We start from the raw sequence: 13,593 nt of genomic DNA, 5'->3' as shown, positions 1-13,593 counted from the left end.
TTAACTGATAGTTGTTAGGATGCTTTAGTAAGTCTGGACTTCGAGTGTGTCTGCATGTCAAAAGTTTTGCTTATCATTTCTTGTCAGAAATTACCTGTCTATCATCTTAAGTCTAAACGCGTCTTATTGCATTGATTGCATAGATAGTGTATAGACAAAATTCATATCTTGACATATCTATTACAGTAAACTTTGACTGCCATCTTCCGAAAATTTCTCCGTAATTTACGGGATTTTGGTATTATATATACATATGTAAATTATGTATTGAAGAGTACCAATCTAAATTCTATAATCTATTTCATATCAAAAATCATCTCTCTAATTATACAAGATGGATCCCGTATCTAGTTCAAATTCCTTAAATTCCGACAGCTATTCCGATATGGATATTCACCTGAACTCTGAAGAAAGTGTAACCGGAATGGATCAACCAATCAGCCATCACCTATTCTGGATGAATTGGGGATGGGTTCGTAGCCTACTTAATTATTGGAGACAAGAAGAAGGCGATCCCTTCCATCCAACACATTGCCCTCTTGGCGAAGAACCTGAAGCACTTATCGACGAACCTGTTCATAATACCATTTTCTCTCTCATCTCCAGAATATCTCGTCATGATCATATACTCTCTCAAATTCTGGATCTTATTCATCCGCTCGTCTGAACCGCCAATCATCCCGGTGTAGTAGAAGAAGTCAACGAGCTTCGTGCTCGGGTAGTGGCTTTGGAGAATATGGTGCAAAGGTTACAAGCACTAGCAGAATCACCGACATCAACAGTACCACCGACAACAAAACCAACAGTACCATTACCACCACCAACAACATCCGCACCGCAAGCCTCAACATCACAATATGTACCTTGAACATCAACGTCATACGCATCGTAGTTACCAAGAAATACCAGCAACAATAATTGATGAAGTATTAACTCATTTCCCCTGAAGAAATTTTATGTATATTTAATATATATGAATTTTGAAATCAAAATAAATCTTTTCGTACTAAGCTATTACGTGTGAATCTTAACTGGTAGGTACTACTCGGTTAGTTCATATTACTAATATGCAATGATGTACATCCTTCCTTAACAACTTAACCATTGTTAACTACAATCCCTGTTTCAACTTAATGAATTCCATTTCATAATAAACCAAGTGTATTATTCAATTACATAATTGATTTTACATTTTCATTTTCGATGTACTCGAAACTTTCCGAAAAACATCATATGTGCCTTGTAAGGTTCACAAAAATTCCACGAGCATCAACATCCTTCACCAAGGAATAAGAATAAATAATGAAGTATCGATTACATTAGCGAAATACTCCGCAAAGATTATGTAATCTTTAATGTTTTAGAGATTAATCATTTCTAAGTCAAGCCGAAAATTAAATGAGCTTAATATGATATTAACTCATTAAATATGTGTTACATCTGAAGAAAATATACATAAATATATTTTCATAAAGACGGTAATAAAAATTCTTTTGTACAAAGTATTAATTGTGAAATCTTTAACGGGTAGGTAATACCCGGGAAATATATAAGTTCGCAATTAATATGTTACACTATACATTCTTCAACTTTGATTCAAAAATTATTAACAATGCTCACAACAATATACAATCATTTTCATACAAATTCAATTACATATTCTGATATTGACGGATCAGAATCCAAGTCATAACTCTGAACCGGTGACATCATTCTTAGATCTCTACATCTTTCAAAGCTATACTTTGACTTTAAATATGTGCAAGATCCATTAGCATTGTTTTTACCGAAAATAACCTTGCAATTCCTTTTCAAAAGTATCTAGTATTATCAACCGTTCAACCAGTCAACGATGACCTTTCAGACTTGTAAACCTGGCATATACGTTTTTGTTATTGGGGAACCTTTCATGTTCCACCACATTAACAGTAAATGTACCAGTAAATTCATTAATCTGTGACTTAAAGTCTCTCCGAAAAACCATTATAATTGTTCATTGAAACCCTATCATGTACTCATCCACATCTTGTAACGGTAATTGCCATACCAACTACCGGGAATTAGCAATCACTATTTCGCATTTCGCAGCAATTCTACGCCAACAGTTATATATATACATATAATGTCTATCTCCTAGACTTATTTACTTCGAAGGTGAAGTTTCTGAAAAACACCCCAAACTGCGAAACTAGTCCTCTGAATTTTGGAAAAATGCTAATGAAGCAGCAAAAACTGTAAACGACTTTACCAGCCAAAAGTTTGATGATAAAGAATAGTGTGTTGGCAAAGCTCAGAAAAAGAGAAGGTTTAGAACTGGAAAACGGATTGAGCAAACCATGAAGGAGGTTGTGGACAAATCACAAAGACTAAACCTGCCTTCAAAGAATACAGATGATTCAGCATCTGCTGAAGTCATTAACGAATACCTTGCTCCTGACTCAAAACCGTTACGAACAAATCTTCATCATCATCCTTCGAAATTAGAAATTTTAAGATATCATTATATCTTTCATTATAAATATCTTCTATATTTCTGAAGATATTTTCATAACTATTATTATCCAAAATTATTTATCTCTTAGCGCTATCTGTGTTACATCATAAAAGAAACTATTTTAGTTTCTAAATTCTGAAAAATTCGAAAAATGGATGTTTGAAGTAGTGTTGGGAACTGAAGCATGAATTAGTATAATATAATGACACTTGATCAACGTGATTATATTACAGTAAGTCATGCTGAGTTTCTAATGGAACGTGATAAATGTTCACAGATCATACCCTCATTATAAACCATGTTACATAACTATTTCATTCTATTTAACCTCTAAACTATCAAGAAAATATTTTCTTAATGATTCGGTCTTTTTCGAGGTATTCTGGTAATTTGACAAGTTAGATTGTGCTATTACCGTTTCTTTTTAGAACATTAATTATGTTCATTCCGAAATTCATACCTACGAATTCTGGACCATTATTCGCTTGATTTAAAGTCGGGAAGATAAAACAAAAGCATGAAGCTTCAAAATATCAATGGGAGTATATATAAATCAAAGTAAATTGGAGAGAGTATTAACTGTGGATGTCAATGATTATAGAAAGACAGAAGCAGAGACATCAAAATATAAGGGAAGATATAAAACCCAACAACCACCCAGAAATTACAAACCATGTATATCAATGCGTATAGCAATATAAAGACACGGGAGAATGAAAAACACTATAACCCCAAGGTAATGGTAGAAGAAAATAACTTCCTCCTGTGGTAGATGAAAAAGAAGAATGACAGATATGAAAGTTAGGAGTATATCAAGAATTAGAACTGGATGAAGCATTTTTTTACAATCTTTTGAAAATAGGAAATGAGGAAGAAGATGTAAGAGTGATGAAAATAATGAAACGGAAGAGGTCAATTTATAGCGAAATATCAAACATAGCAATCGAGGCAAATTACGCATTTAATCAAAAGAAATCTTAATTTCCTTAAATTCCGAAGAATCAAATCTTATTTAGATTATGAAGATTTTCTATTCCTTAAATTACGGAAATCAATCGTTAATACGTCAAGAGTTAAGACGAATCTCTATTCTTCATTTCACTCTTTTACGATAACTTCTCTCATACGCTTCGAATAATCGGATTGTTTTATCCATATTATTTAACGGTGATAAAACTCTATTTATCAACACATATACGGCATGAAAACATTTTTATTGTTAGTCATGACGACCTCACTCAAATTTCGGGACGAAATTTCTTTAACGGGTAGGTACTGTGATGACCCGGAAATTTCTGACCAAATTTAAACTTAATCTTTGTATGATTAACATTTTCGACATGATAAGCAAAGTCTGTAAAACTGAATCTCAAAATTTTTGAACTATTCAAATACCTTTCGGTTGTTCTCGACGATTCGCGAACAATTATATGTAAATAGATACATATACTATAACCTGAAAACGTAACAAAGTGTTAAGTAAATGATAATGTGCATTAAACTTATTGGTTTGATTATCTGATTGATATATTCAACTACGAAGTTAAAATATTATGCCAAACAATTGAATTAAAAGATATTTATTAGGTCTCTGTTGTGAGGTCCACACTGATTTGAGAATTTATTCCTTTTTAACGGTATTCGGAATAAATGGTAAAGTGTTTGATGACAAAAGTTAGATAAAAGTTAATGGTAAACTAAACTGCATAATATTTAATTGATTGTGTTTCGAACGTGCGAAAACGTTTTTCGATATAATAGAATTGGTTAATTAAGTGTGTTTGTTTAAATAACGTATTTTGGACATATACAAAAATAAAGAATATTAACTGTTAGAATTAAGTATATGAATAACTTGTGAGATGTATTTTAAAACGTGTTTATAAATATTGAGAATAGATATTAATTTGGTTATGAAAAGTTTGATAAATACTATTATATTAATAAATAACGAGACAATGATTTATAGAAGTAAATGACCAAAACACTCGAAAGATTAACATATACTTTGAGTGGTATAGTTTATTGATAATTTAAAACTATATTTTGACAAAGGTACGAGTCACGAAACGTAAAGTGATAGTTTTCTAAGCATACGAAAATGCGTTCGAGAAACCGGAACAGGGGCATAAGTTGAGTGACAACGTACGAGACCTCGAAACGAAAATTTCAAGTCAACTATGTACGAGAATATAATAAAATATATAATTAATTAATATAAATTATATATATTATATATTAATAAATAAATATGTCGACAAACAAGAAAACAAAAGTTGGTGAGCTGGATCAGAGGGCCATGCGATCGCATGGCTTTGAAGCACAAATCCCATGCGATCGCATGTGGTACTTTTTTAGAAAAAGTTCTATAAATTGCTCGATTTTTGGCTTAGTTTTCACACATCATATATTACTCCTTATTATTATTATTATTATTATTATTATTATTATTATTATTATTATTATTATTATTATTATTATTATTATTATTATTATTATTATTATTATTATTATTATTAAGATTAATATTATTATTAATCTTATTATTATTAATATTATTAATTAGTATTATACATAAAATACTACGGCGAGGTTATGAGCGTGTCACTTTCAAAATGGTTTTCAAGCGAGATAGAGCTAAGAAAATTATGGGTTATTGCCAAGGAGGTTATGGGTAATGTTCGGGGATATATTTGTGAATCAAACCTAGTGTTTATCATTTCCGTTGCGTCTACGTACTTTCCTACAATATTGAATCTCAATATTGATACGTAAGCACTCATATTTTATCTTTTATATATTAATTGTGTATCCATGTCTAGTGCTCGAGTATATATATTTATACATGCTTGTATGCTAAATTTCGTCGTTAAATAGTTTATGATGAATCACGAATTAAATACATATATTACTGGTAAAAGGTATATGATATGCATGTTTTTGGAAAGCTGGCGAAAAATCAATGACTTTTCATTTAGATATCGAATAGTTTCGATGAACGGATTAAAAGATATGATCAACTGAATTATGATTGACGTTAATTGAAATTGCTTTTGAATCTGCAATTAAGATTTAAACAACTTGTTTACGAGATTGATAAATTAGATTTTTGAATATTACCAACCGAGTAAATGAATCCTTATATAAGGTACGTCTCATTTTGTTAAACAACTGTCAAAATTGACTTTTTGAAACGACTTTGGATAACTTTTGTATGTCGATCTCGAGCATTAAGATTGTGATACACTATGACCTGACCTAGCTTGATAGACAATTATTGACCAACATATGTTCTCTAGGTTGAGATCTACGGTTATTTGGTATTCCAAGTTTCGGTCACATTTCGGTGAACGACTTTATGTACTGCTAAGGTGAGTTTCATTGCTCCCTTTTTAATTGCTTTTGCAATATATATTTTTGGGCTGAAAATACATGCAATTTATTTTAAACGCAATGGATACAAGTACATACTTAATTCTACACTGAGTTTGAACCGAAAATCCCTTAGCTTTGGTAACTAGTAGCTGCCAGTACATAGGATATGGACTGGTGGGCGCGAATAACAGTATATGGATCCATAGGGCTTGACATCCCCGTCTGAGCTAGAGCGCTAGCCTTTTAACGGACGTGTGTTATTTAAGTTTAGGACACGTTAGTTTGCGTGTATTAAAACGAATGGGGTATTTATCATTATAACGTTAAAGCTTAGTTACCAGGGTGCTCTGTTACGTAGAATCTATTGATAAACGTTTCTAGATGAAACAACTGAAATCTTGTGATCCACTTTTATATACAGATTACGCGAAACACTAAAACTATGAACTCACCAACCTTTGTGTTGACACTTGTTAGCATGTTTATTCTCAGGTTTCTAGAAGTCTTCCGCTGTTTGCTTATATGTAATACAAGCTATGTGCATGGAGTCATACATGCTTTATTCAAGAAAACTTTGCATTCACAAAATCATCACCGTGTATCTTATTTTGACTTCATTATCAACAGATGTATTATGGTAAACTATTATTTATGGTGATTGTCTATATGTAGAAATCATCAAACGTTGAAAACCTTAGAAATTGATATTCATTTATTGTGTACCTTTTGAAAACAATGCAATGTTTACAAAACGTATCATATAGAGGTCAAATACCTCGCAATGAAATCAATGAATGACGTGTTCATCCATATGAATTTGGAGCGATTGTCACAGAATCCTCATCGGAATCCGATTCATCAGAAAATTGGTAATTTTCCCAATATTTTGCTTCCTTGGCGGAAACACCATTGACCATTATTAACTTTGGTCTATTGGTTGAGGATTTTCTTTTATTTATCTGTTTTTCTGTGGTTCCTAATATTTCCCCCTCCGGAATCTCTTCTTCCGGTTCCTCTTCTTCCGGTTCCTCCTCTTCCGGTTCCTCTTCTTCCGGTTCCTCTTCGGGAATTTGTGAATCATCCCAATATATATTCGACTCTTCATTATTATTAGGTGAGTCGATGGGATTTGTACAAGAGGTAGACATCTATCACACAATATCAAACACGTTAAGAGATTAATATATCACTTAATATTTACATGTTAACAATATATAGTTTCCAACAAAAAAATGTTAAGCAATCGTTTTTCAAGTAAACACGGTCGAAGTCCAGACTCACTAATACATCCTAACGAACTCGATAAGACACACTAATGCAAATTTCTGGTTCTCTAAGACCAACGCTCGGATACCAACTGAAATGTCCCGTTCATATCAATTATAAACGTTTCATATTAATTGGTTTCGTTGTGAGGTTTTGACCTCTATATGAGACGTTTTTCAAAGACTGCATTCGTTTTTAAAACAAACCATAACCTTTATTTTATCGATAAAGGTTTAAAACATTACGAAGATTATCAAATAATGATAATCTAAAATATAGCGTTTTCACTCGACCATTACATAATGGTTTACAATAATATTACACAATAACTTAAGTCTTCGAATGTAGTTTTTAAAAAAATATTATACAAGCATGCTAACTCCAATTCTTGTCTTTAATTTAGCATGCAACAGCGGAAGCTCCTAATAATCACCTGAGAATAAACATGCTTAAAATGTCAATTAGGGGTACTGTTCCCTAATTCTTAGGTTACCAAGCTAAAAGGGGCATATTCGATTTAGATAATCCAACCATAGAATGTAGTTTCGATTACTTGTGTCTATTTCGTAAAACATTTATAAAACTGCATGTATTCTCATCCCAGAAATATTAGATTTTAAAAATGGGACTATAACTCACTTTCACAGATTTTTCCTTCGTTAGAAATAAGACTTGACCACTGGTCGATTCACGAACCTATAACAAATGTGTACATATATATCAAAGTATGATTGAAATATATTTACAACATTTTTTATTACGTTTTTATGATTTAAGTTTGTTAAGTTAGCAGTCCTAGCTAGTAACCTACAACTAGTTGTCCACAGTTAGATGTACAGAAATAAATCAATATATATTATCTTGAATTAATCCATGACCCAGTGTATACACGTCTCAGGCTAGATCACAACTCAAAGTATATATATTTTTGGAATCAACCTCAACCCTGTATAGCGAACTCGAATATTACAGCATATAGAGTGTCTATGGTTGTTCCAAATAATATATATATAGATGGGTCGATATGATATCTCAAAACATTGTATACGTGTCTATGGTATCTCAAGATTACATAATATATGTTAGAATACATGTATAATACAATATAAGTTAGCTAGGATATGATTAGTGTAGATTTGTTGTAAAATTTTCATAGCTACAACAAGTAAAATTTTCCAATTTTGTTTTACCCATAATTTCTTCGTTTTAAATCCGTTTTGAGTGATTAAAGTTGCTAAGGTTTCATAATGAACTATAATTTATGAAACTAAACAGAAAAAGTATAAGTTTATAGTCGGAAATACAGGTTACAATTCATTTACTAAAGAGGTAGTCATTTCCGTCGAAAGAACGACATCTTGATGACCATTTTGAAAAACATACTTCCATTTTGATTTTAACCATGATTTTCGGATATAGTATCATGTTCATATGAAATATCATTTTTCCAGAAAATAAACTACCAATTCAAAGATTAAGATCTTTTTTATTTTTCTAACCCAAAACAGCCCCCGGTTTTACTACGACGGCGTATGTCCGGTTTTACGGTGTTCATCGTGTTTCCAGGTTTTAAATCATTAAGTTAGCATATTTTATAGATATAGAACATGTGTTTAGTTGATTTTAAAAGTCAAGTTATAGGGATTAACTTTATTTGCGAACAAGTTTAGAATTAACTAAACTATATTCTAGTGATTACAAGTTTAAATCTTCGAATAAGATGGTTTTATATGTATGGGTCGAATGATGTTATGAACATCATTACTACCTTAATTTTAGTAGGTAAACCTACTGGAAAAGATAAATATAGATCTAGCTTCAAAGGATCCTTGGATGGCTTGAAAGTTCTTGAAGCAGAATCATGACACGAAAACAAGTTCAAGTAAGATTTCCACTCGAAATAAGATTGTTATAGTTATAGAAATTGAATCAAAGTTTGAATATGATTATTACCTTGAATTAGAAAGATATCTTACTGTAAATAAGAAAGATTTCTTGAGATTAGATGATCACTTGAAATGGATTTGCAAGATTGGAAGTAAGCTAGTAAACTTGAAAGTGTTTTTGGTGTGTTCTTGAGTAGTTGTTTTGTAAGTTGGTCTAGGTTAGGATTTATGAGCTAGATTGAGCTAGATTTTAATGAAGGTGATGAAGAAAACTTAGAACATCAAGAGAGAACAAGAGAGAGATAAGTTTGATGCATGAAAGTTGAAAAATGAAAGTGTTATGGTTGGTGAAGAAAAACGTGATCCTACCCTTAAATATAAGGTTTCATTAGTTTGTATTTTTGTTAGATATTTCATGCTAGCTGCTAAATGATGGTTCCCACATGTTAGGTGACTCATTAAGGCTGCTAAGAGATGATCATTGAAGTGTATATACCAATAGTATATACGTCTAGAGGCTGGGTATTGTACGAGTACGAATAAGGATTGAATACGAGTAAATTGTGTTTACTGTAGCAAATAGTATTTTACTGTAGCAAAGTGAAAATTTACTATAGCAAATAGTGTTTTACTGTAGCAAATAGTATTTTACTGTAGCAAATAGTGTTCTACTGTAGCAAATAGTGTTTTACTTGTACATCTTTGATTTAATTGTATTTCTTCTTATATATAAATATATATATATATATATATATATATATATATATATATATATATATAAAATAAAAACTTACATCATAAAAAAAATAAAACGATTATATAATTATCATAAGTTATGACGTTCGTGAATCATCAGGCAAACTGGGTGGTCAATTGTCTACATGAAACTCATTTCAAATAATCAAGTCTTAACAAGTTTGATTGCTTAACATGTTAGAAACATTTAATCATGTAAATATTAATTTCATTTAATATATAATCATGGAAAAGTTCGGGTCACTATAGTACCTACCCGTTAAATAAATTTCGTCCCGAAATTTTAAGTTGTTGAAGGTGTTGACGCATCTTCTGGAAATAGGTGCGGGTATTTTAGCTTCATTTGATCTTCACGTTCCCAGGTGAACTCGGGTCCTCTACGAGCATTCCATCGAACCTTAACGATTGGTATTTTATTTTACTTAAGTCTTTTAACCTCACGATCCATTATTTCGACGGGTTCTTTGATGAATTGTAGTTTTTCGTTAATTGTAATCTCGTCTAATGGAATGGTGAGATCTTCTTTAGCAAAGCATTTCTTAAAATTCGAGACGTGGAAGGTGTTATGTACACCCGCGAGTTGTTGAGGTAACTCAAGTTGGTAAGCTACTGGTCCGACACGATCAATAATCTTGAATGGTCCAATGTACCTCGGATTTAATTTCCCCGTTTACCAAATCGAACAACGCCTTTCCAAGGTGAAACCTTAAGCATGACCATGTCACCAATTTCAAATTCTATATACTTTCTTTTACTGTCCGCGTAGCTCTTTTGTCGACTTTGAGCAGTTTTCAACCGTTGTTGAATTTGAATGACTTTCTCGGTAGTTTCTTGGATAATTTCTGGACCCGTAATTTGTCTATCCACCACTTCACTCCAACAAATCGGTGACCTGCACTTTCTACCATAAAGTGCCTCAAACGGTGCCATCTCAATACTCGAGTGGTAACTGTTGTTGTAGGAAAATTCTGCTAACGGTAGATGTCGATCCCAACTGTTTAACACATGCTCATAGCATGTCTTCCAGAGTATGTATCGTCCTTTCACTTTGCCCATCAGTTTGTGGATGATAGGCAGTACTCATGTCTAGACGAGTCCCCAATGCTTGTTGTAACGTTTGCCAAAACCTTGAGACAAATCTGCCATCCCTATCAGAGATAATAGAGATTGGTATTCCATGTCTGGAGATAACTTCCTTCAAGTATAGTCGTGCTAACTTCATTTTATCATCTTCTCTCATTGGCAGAAAGTGTGCTGACTTGGTGAGACGATCGACTATTACCCAAATAGTATCATAACCAATTACAGTCCTTGACAATTTAGTAATGAAATCCATGTTAATGTTTTCCCATTTCCATTCCGGGATTTCAGGTTGTTGAAGTAGACCTGATGGTTTCTGATGTTCAGCTTTGACCTTAGAACACGTCAAACATTCTCCTATGTATTTAGCAATATCGACTTTCATACCCGGCCACCAAAAGTGTTTCTTGAGATCTTTGTACATCTTCCCCGCTCCGGGATGTATCGAATATCTGGTTTTATGTGCTTCCTTAAGTACCATTTCTCTCACATCTCCAAATTTTGGTACCCAAATTCTTTCAGCCCTATACCGGGTTCCATCTTCCCGAATATTAAAATGTTTTTCCGATCCTTTGGGTATTTCATTCTTCAAATTTCCCTCTTTTAAAACTCCCAGTTGCGCCTCCTTTATTTGAGTAGTAAGGTTAGTACGAATAATTATATTCATAGCTTTTACCCGCATAGGTTCTCTGTCTTTTCTACTCAAAGTGTCGGCTACCACATTCGCCTTTCCTGGGTGCTAACGAATCTCAAAATCGTAATCATTTAACAATTCAATCCACCTATGCTGCCTTATGTTTAGTTGTTTCTGATTAAATATATGTTGGAGACTTTTGTGATCGGTATATATAATACTTTTGACCCCATATAAGTAGTGCCTCCAAGTTTTTAATGCAAAAACAACCGTGTCTAATTCCAAATCATGCGTCATATAATTCTGCTCGTGAATCTTCAATTGTCTAGACGCATAAGCAATTACCTTTTTCCGCTGTATTATTACACAACCGAGGCCTTGCTTTGAGGCATCACAATATATCACAAAATTATCATTCCCTTCAGGCAATGACAATATAGGTGTTGTAGTTAAATTTTTCTTCAACAATTGAAACGCTTTCTCTGCTCATCCTTCCATTCAAATTTCTTCCCTTTATGCGTTAATTCAGTCAAGAGTTTTGCTATTTTGGAAAAATCATGGATGAATCTTCTGTAGTAACCAGCCAATCCTAAAAATTGACGTATATGCTTCGGAGTTTTCGGGGTTTCCCATTTTTCAACGGTTTCAATCTTTGCCGGATCCACTTGAATACCTTCTTTGTTCACTATGTGGCCGAGGAATTGAACTTCTTCCAACCAAAATGCACACTTTGAAAACTTAGCGTACAGTTTTTCTTTCCTCAGCATCTCTAGCACTTTTCTCAAATGTTCTTCATGCTCTTGATCATTCTTTAAGTAAAGGAGTATGTCATCGATGAAAACAATGACAAACTTGTCAAGGTATGGTCCACAAACTCGGTTCATGAGGTCCATGAACACGGCTGGTGCGTTAGTTAAACTAAACAGCATTACCATAAACTCATAATTACCATAACGTGTTCTAAATGCAGTCTTTGGAATATCATCCTCCTTCACCCGCATTTGATGATACCCAGAACGTAAATCGATCTTCGAATAAACCGACGAACCTTGCAGTTGATCGAATAAGTCGTCGATTCTCGGTAGTGAATAATGGTTCTTGATGGTAACTTTATTCAACTCTCAGTAGTCGATACACAATCTAAATGTACCATCTTTCTTCTTGACAAACAAAACAGGAGCTCCCCATAGTGATGTGCTTGGTCGAATGAAACCACGATCCAAAAGTTCTTGTAATTGGCTTTATAATTCCTTCATTTCAGTGGGTGCGAGTCTGTATGGAGCACGAGCTATTGGTGCAGCTCCGGGTACAAGATCTATTTGAAATTCAACGGATCGATGTGGAGGTAGTCCCGGTAATTCTTTCGGAAATACATCGGGAAATTGTTTTGCAATGGGAACATCACTGATGTTCTTTTCTTCAGTTTTGACTTCCTCGGTGTGTGCTAAAATGACATAGCAACCTTTTCTTATTAGTTTTTGCGCCTTCAAGCTACTAAAAAGATTTAACTTCGCGTTGCTCTTTTCTCCGTACACCATTATGGGTTTTCCTTTTTCGGGTACAATGCGAATCGCGTTTTTGTAACATACAACATCTGCTCTCTCCTTTTTTAATCAATCCATGCCAATTATCACATTGAAACTCCCTAACTCTACTGGTATCAAATTAATCTTAAACGTTTCGCCAACTAATTTAATTTCTCGGTTCTGACATATTTTATCCGCTGTAATAAATTTCCAGTTTGCTAAATCGAGTAAAAACTTATTATCCAAAGGCGTTAATGGACAATTCAATTTAGCACAAAAATCTCTACTCATATAGCTTCTATCCGCACCCGAATCAAATAAAACATAAGCAGGTTTTTCATCAATAAGAAATGTACTCGTAACAAGCTCCGGGTCTTCCTGTGCTTCTGCCGCATTAATATTGAAGACTCTTCTGTGGCCTTGCCCATTAGTATTCCCTTGGTTCGGGCAGTTAGTCCTGAAGTGGCCCGGTTTTCCACATCCATAACAAATAATGGCGGCATTATTTATTCCGACATTATTTGTTCCGACATTATTTGTTCTTTTAATTCTGTTGGTCATTGGTCCGTAGACTTC

The sequence above is a fragment of the Rutidosis leptorrhynchoides genome, chromosome 3, assembly GCF_046630445.1.
Source record: "Rutidosis leptorrhynchoides isolate AG116_Rl617_1_P2 chromosome 3, CSIRO_AGI_Rlap_v1, whole genome shotgun sequence".
In the NCBI taxonomy this organism is placed as follows: Eukaryota; Viridiplantae; Streptophyta; class Magnoliopsida; order Asterales; family Asteraceae; genus Rutidosis; species Rutidosis leptorrhynchoides.
The sequence above is the reverse complement of the archived record's forward strand: the minus strand, read 5'-3'. Positions refer to the sequence as shown.